The sequence below is a fragment of the Stenella coeruleoalba genome (genome assembly GCF_951394435.1).
Source record: "Stenella coeruleoalba genome assembly, chromosome: 3".
In the NCBI taxonomy this organism is placed as follows: domain Eukaryota; kingdom Metazoa; phylum Chordata; class Mammalia; order Artiodactyla; family Delphinidae; genus Stenella; species Stenella coeruleoalba.
The window spans coordinates 74,605,459-74,611,458 of NC_137148.1; the positions used below are offsets into that span (position 1 = coordinate 74,605,459).

General features: G+C 42.6%; 1 long non-coding RNA gene across 1 annotated transcript in view; it reads right to left on the bottom strand.

The window, feature by feature from the left end:
• Positions 1 to 5,797, bottom strand: part of LOC307185024 — a 251,762-nt gene extending 245,965 nt beyond the window's left edge. Inside the window, exons 1-2 of the long non-coding RNA XR_013827851.1 lie at positions 5,372 to 5,797; positions 3,830 to 4,022 (exon numbers count right to left, since the gene is read on the bottom strand). This is a non-coding gene — a long non-coding RNA (uncharacterized lncRNA). The remainder of the gene's footprint in view (positions 1 to 3,829; positions 4,023 to 5,371) is intronic.
• Between the last annotated feature and the right edge of the window lie 203 nt (positions 5,798 to 6,000).

The following is a 6,000-nucleotide window of genomic DNA, read 5'->3' on the forward strand; positions in this document are numbered from 1 at the left end:
TTAACCCTGGCTCTAAAAATAGCTCCTGAGCTTGACTTAGAATACATTTAATTGTATTTCCAGGTTACCCACGAGGTAAAGGGCAGTATTTCTACTCACTTACCGAGAAGCATGTAAGTCTTAACTGATAAATGTGTTTAGATGAAAGGAGCATAAAACGGTGTTATTTATTAGAAAATACCATAACTAGAGCATCTCAGGCTATATTTTCTCTTACTACTTTTCTAACATTTTCTTTGAAGGTCATGGGGATGACCGAGTGCAAAGAGGTTCACAGTATTTGGGGTTATTTATGCAACTTCCTGTGGACATACAATTTAAGCTTGACCAGTCTGATCACTCTGGAATGAGCCCTGGCCAAGTAGTAGGGATTAATCTGCCAGGAGACAGTCTTCAATAAATTATCTGGTTGGAATTTTTTTCTCTTTTCCTGGTTTAAAACATTTTCCTCCAATAAATAATCGAGTTGTACACTGGAAAACGAAAATGACTAACCTCCTCAGAAAGTAAAAGAAAGTCTGAAAATGGAAACTGGAGAGTTTCCCCTGCTAGTGTCCACTGAGTGAGAGAATGTAGTTATTTATTTGAAATGCCAGCAAATGGGCTCCCATGTAATGAAATATTTATTGAAATTGCTTCTTTGGCCCTCTACAGTTGTTGATAAGGTTTAACAAGAGTCAGGTAAGGAAAGCAGAGTGAAGGTATGTCTATTTATTTATTTATGGTTCAAGCAGCTTCGACCATAAGGCTTACATTGGGAAATCATACAGGCAGGGCCATACATGACTGACAATAATAGTTATTTTCCATTTTTGTTGAATCGTTGGCCACAGCTCAGGAAAATCAATCTTAAAGGATTTCTATATTTGCTTGGTTCTGTATTTAAGCCTTTACTCTCTTGTTAAGATATATTTCTGTTAGTTTTAATTAAAGTTCACAATGTTGAGTACTTACTCAATATTTTTTCATAATTCTATCATCAATACCTTCATTCTCTTTTTTGTTATCTAGATTTTGTTTACCTGTTTGTTTCTCTAGCTTTTCTATACCTTGAGAATCAGTTTTATTTTACTAACTCAAGCTAAGGCCATTTTCTACTCCTTCTCACTTTGAGGAATATAGATCTAGCCAAATTAAGATCATGCCTGTTCAAATTTTAACAATGACCCTGCAAAAGCAATTTCAAAACAATTCTTAAAATAAAATATCTGTATGAGCTATGCTCAGAAAGAATGAGAAGTGTTTAGTGTTCTTAAACCTCACATATACCAAATAAAGACATTCCAGTGAGAAAAGGGGCATCTCTGCTCTTCAGAGATCACTGGGTGATACTGGGGCTGTGTGAATTTTCATGATATTCATCATGATTTATTGACAAAGCTTGAGAAAGTCACTAACTGGAGGTTTCAAGAAATAGTCTCCAGCATTACTTAAAAAGCATTCCAACATGTTTATTTTTGCTATTTCTGGATTTTAGAAAGCTAATAAGTTAATAGAAACAGAGAACTTTACAGTTTAAGATAGCTTTAGAAACCATCTAATCAAAATTCCTCAATTTATTAGTAAGAAAACTGGGATCCAGAAGCATTAAGTGAATTGAACAAAGGCACGTATTAAGCTGCAGAGCAGAAACTCGAATCCAGGTCTCTTGACTCCTGCTTCAGTGTTTTTCAACAACATCAAATGATCGCATCAAAATCACACACACACACACGTATAGTTGGAAACCAGCTATATACATGAGTCTAATAACGTTTTCAAAGATCACACATGATTTGAGCAAGCTGCTAACTCATGACCTCCATATGTGTTTCAAACAGTATAGTGGATGTGATGACATGCTGCCCAGATCTGCCCTCCAAGACTAAGCCCTCATTCCCCCAGCTTCTGGGAGAGTTGGCAGTCAACACTCTCAACAGTCTCTCTTCTGGACTTACCTTGGCCAAAGAGGGTCCAAAGTTAAAGCCCTGCATTGAGTGTCTGGGCAATACCAGCATATAAAGCCCCTGCTCCCTTACCCCAAATTGGAAGCCTCCCAGGCTCCAAAGCTCCTCCTGGGCTTGGATTACGCTTTTGTTTCCCCTGCACTGCAGTTCAACTTCTTTCTCCTCAGCCCTGCTTCCTTCACCCACCCACCCACCCAGGTGTTCATCCTGCAAGCTCTACTCCCCAAAATTCTGCCTGCCCTGCAAATCTTCATCTCACAGTCAGTCTCCCAGAGAATCTGACCAGAGACATACAACATCATGGGTAAGCGGATGGGCTCTGTAATCAGACTGCCTGGGTTTAAATCCTGGCCCCACCACTTTCCAGCTGTGTTACCCTTTAAATCTCTTTTTGATACGTTTTTTTTAAAAAATAAGAGTAATATTAGAACCTACCACACAGGGCGGGTATGTATTATATGAGATAATCCATGAAGCCGTAGTGTAGTGCTTGGCACAGACTAATTGGCAGTATCAGTCAGGATGCTAAAGGAAACAGATGGCACATTCAAAATAAAGGACTATTTACAGGGGTGTGGGCAGAGCTAAAAGAACCAATAAGGAGTGGCAAGACATCCAGGGACTAGCAACAGTGGGAAGCCAGTACCAGCCCTAGGCCGGACAGGGCAAGTAGACAAACCAATGTTACAGATACACAATGTGAGGTATACAGCCTGGAGAGAGCGGCACTGTGAAAGAGGCAACCTCCAACAGAGGCAAAGCAGGAGAGGAACTCAACTCTGCCAGACCATGAGAAGGGAGTTAGAGAATGAGGATAAATATCGTGGGTTCTTTCCCCTCCCACCCTCTGGTTTCCTGCTGGTCTGCCATTGGTCAAACACAACCAGAAGATAGAGGCAAGAGATGCTAGTAGAACCAATACATAGAAATCAGCATTCCCATCCTCCCTTCCACCGTTCCCACCCCCACACACACTCCAAAGAACAGGGCAGGGCAAAGAAGTGCAGAAATGGATCTAGAGGACAAACTGATAACAACCAGCATGGTAATCCTCAAATATTAGAGATTATTCAAATTTCTGCAACTCCTGGCATACCCTATGTTTGGAGTCTTGCTGTTCATAAAACTTCAAGTTAATCTGAAGTTTGATAAGACGGAATTGAATTTTTTCTTTTAGAAAATCAACTCATCCAACCAGTCCAACCTGCCCATTAGCACAGTATCTGGCACATAGTAGGTGCCCAACATATGTTAATGGATGATTTGACTAATTGATTTAACATAAATGAAATAAAATTTTTTATAGAAAAAGTAAAGAAAATCCTTTGGGAGATATGATTTAACTTCAACATTCACAACATGCTTTTAAGTTTACTGAAGCTTTTTAGAATTGTCAGGAATTGTATTCACTGACTTCCTTAAAAGAAAGTTATCAAATAAATGCAAGTTTGGATTGTTATTATTTCTCACTAATAGAATCAAAGTTTGCAAAAATAAAATTCTAAATTCTAACAAGACAGAAGACAATACTACAATACTACAATACTCCTTCCCCCAAAATAATTTTATCAAAGGTAATAAAATAAATTCCACTGATGGAAAGTCCTTTTTTCACCTGGGTGAGATCTTCAAAGGACATTTCAAGGAATGGAAAAGAGAACTGCCCTCTCTCCCACAGACGAAGAAGAGTTAGGCACCAGGGCTAGATGTGTAGCTTTGGATATGCCACCTAGCCTTTCTGAGTTTCAACCTTTCCTCTACAAACCAAAAAAATAATAAAGATTTTCTACCTCAAAGGACAAAATGGGGTCATTTCAAGTGCACAGAAGTGGTGGTATAGTTTCCTATGCTTATGTGCAAACACACAACTGCCAAGGACGTACCTGTCTACCACCGAGGAAGCTTCGATGTTGCCATGCAAGGGTGACATTTCCCACTTCCATAGGGACAATAAAAAGTTACAGAGATCCCAGAAGTGTCCCATCTCTTAACTAGACTCTGAACTCTTCCAAAGTGTGGAGCCCAGGCCTTCTCCAAGGCATTCAACCAGGAGTTCTCAGATTGGGATGAGTCTCTCTGAAAAGAAAGGATGAAAAAAAGGTGTATTGTTCAGGGAAGATGATCCACTGACTACATGAGACCCTAAAGAAAGATTAGGATCCCCTGCCCTAAGAAGCATACCTAAGCGACCTCCCTAACCACACTCCACCTGCTACTCACCACCTCCCCCCATCCAGGCAATGGAGGGAGCTAGCAGCCCCCTGCAGTTAACCAACACTCCACATACACTTCACAAAGGTAAAGGATGAAGTTTTTATCTGTGAATATTGTGGCTTTACTTCTGGAAGCTTGAATATCAATTTACATAATTCAGTTTTCAGCATATGCAGTCAGTTCTCACAGTCCAATGTCCCTTTTTATTATTATTTGAGATTTTGCTAAGGCAAATCTTTTGATTGTCTGAAGGTTTGCCTGCGAGCTTTATGCAGTAGAAGTTTTAAGACAAAAGTTAACATTTATGAAAATCTCAACTCTGAATTAAATGCAATATCCAGAAAATGTTTTATTAATAAAGTAGTGCTAAGATTTGTAAAATAAGCTAGCCTGATTTTTTAATTCAAATATAGTTAACTGGATGTTTTCACAACCTCGAAAAGCATATTTTATTCGAATTTAAATTCCTGGTTTGGAGTTTCTTAGGTAAAGAGAAGGGGAATTTCTCTTTAATTTGATTAGTGTAATGATAATAATGTTATTTAATTATTTAGCCAGCACATATATAGCATTTTCTATGGGCCAGGCAGTCTTCCAAGGACTTATAGCTATTAAGTTTACTTAATCCTCATAACAAGCCTATAAGATAGGTAATATTATTATGCCCATTTTATAGATGAGAAAACTACAGCACAGAGATAGTGGTTAAGCAACATGCCCAAAGTCACACAGCTAGTAAGTGGCAGAGCCAGGATTCAAACTCAGGCAGATACAATCATAGCAGCCACAATAAAATTGAGATTACTGTGGGCTTCCAGGAAGATGGCAGAAGAGTAAGTCGCGGAGATCACCTTCCTCCCCACAGACACACCAGAAATACATCTACATGTGGAACAACTCCTACAGAACACCTACGGAACGCGGGCAGAAGACCTCAGACCTCCCAAAAGGCAAAAAACTCCCCACGTACCACGTAGGGCAAAAGAAAACAGAATAAACAGAGACAAAGAATAGGGACAGGACCTGCACCAGTGGGAGGGAGCTGTGAAGGAGGAAAGGTTTACACACACTAAGAAGCCCCTTCGCGGGTAGAGACTGCGGGTGGCGGAGGGGGAAAGCTTCGGAGCCGCGGAGGAGAGCACAGCAACAGGGGTGCGGAGGGCAAAGCGGAGAGATTCCCGCACAGAGGATCGGTGTAGACCGGCACTCACCAGCCCGAGAAGCTTGTCTGCTCACCCGCCGGCGCGGGTGGGGTTGGGAGCTGAGGCTCCGGCTTCGGTTGGAGCACAGGGAGAGGACTGGGGTTGGCAGCGTGAACACAGCCTGCAGGGGGTTAGTGCACCACAGCTTGCCGGGAGGGAGTCCGGGAAAAGTCTGGACCTGCTGAAGAGGCAAGAGACTTTTTCTTCCCTCTTTGTTTCCTGGTGCGCGAGGAGAGGGGATTAAGAGTGCTGCTTAAAGGAGCTCCAGAGACGGCCGCGAGCAACGCGCGGACCCCAGAGACGGGCATGAGACGCTAAGGCTGCTGCTGCCGCCACCAAGAAGCCTGTGTGCGAGCACAGGTCACTATCCACACTCCTCCCTTCCGGGGAGCCTATGCACCCCGCCACTGCCAGGGTCCCGGAATCCAGGAACAACTTTCCCGGAAGAACGCGCAGCGCCCCTCAGGCTGGTACAACGTCACGCCGGCCTGTGCCGCCGTAGGCCCGCCCCGCACTCCGTACCCCTCCCTCCCCTCGGCCTGAGTGAGCCAGAGTCCCCGAAGCAGCTGCTCCTTTAACCCCGTCCAGTCTGGGGGAAGAACAGACGCCCTCTGGCGACCTACACGCAGAGGCAGGGC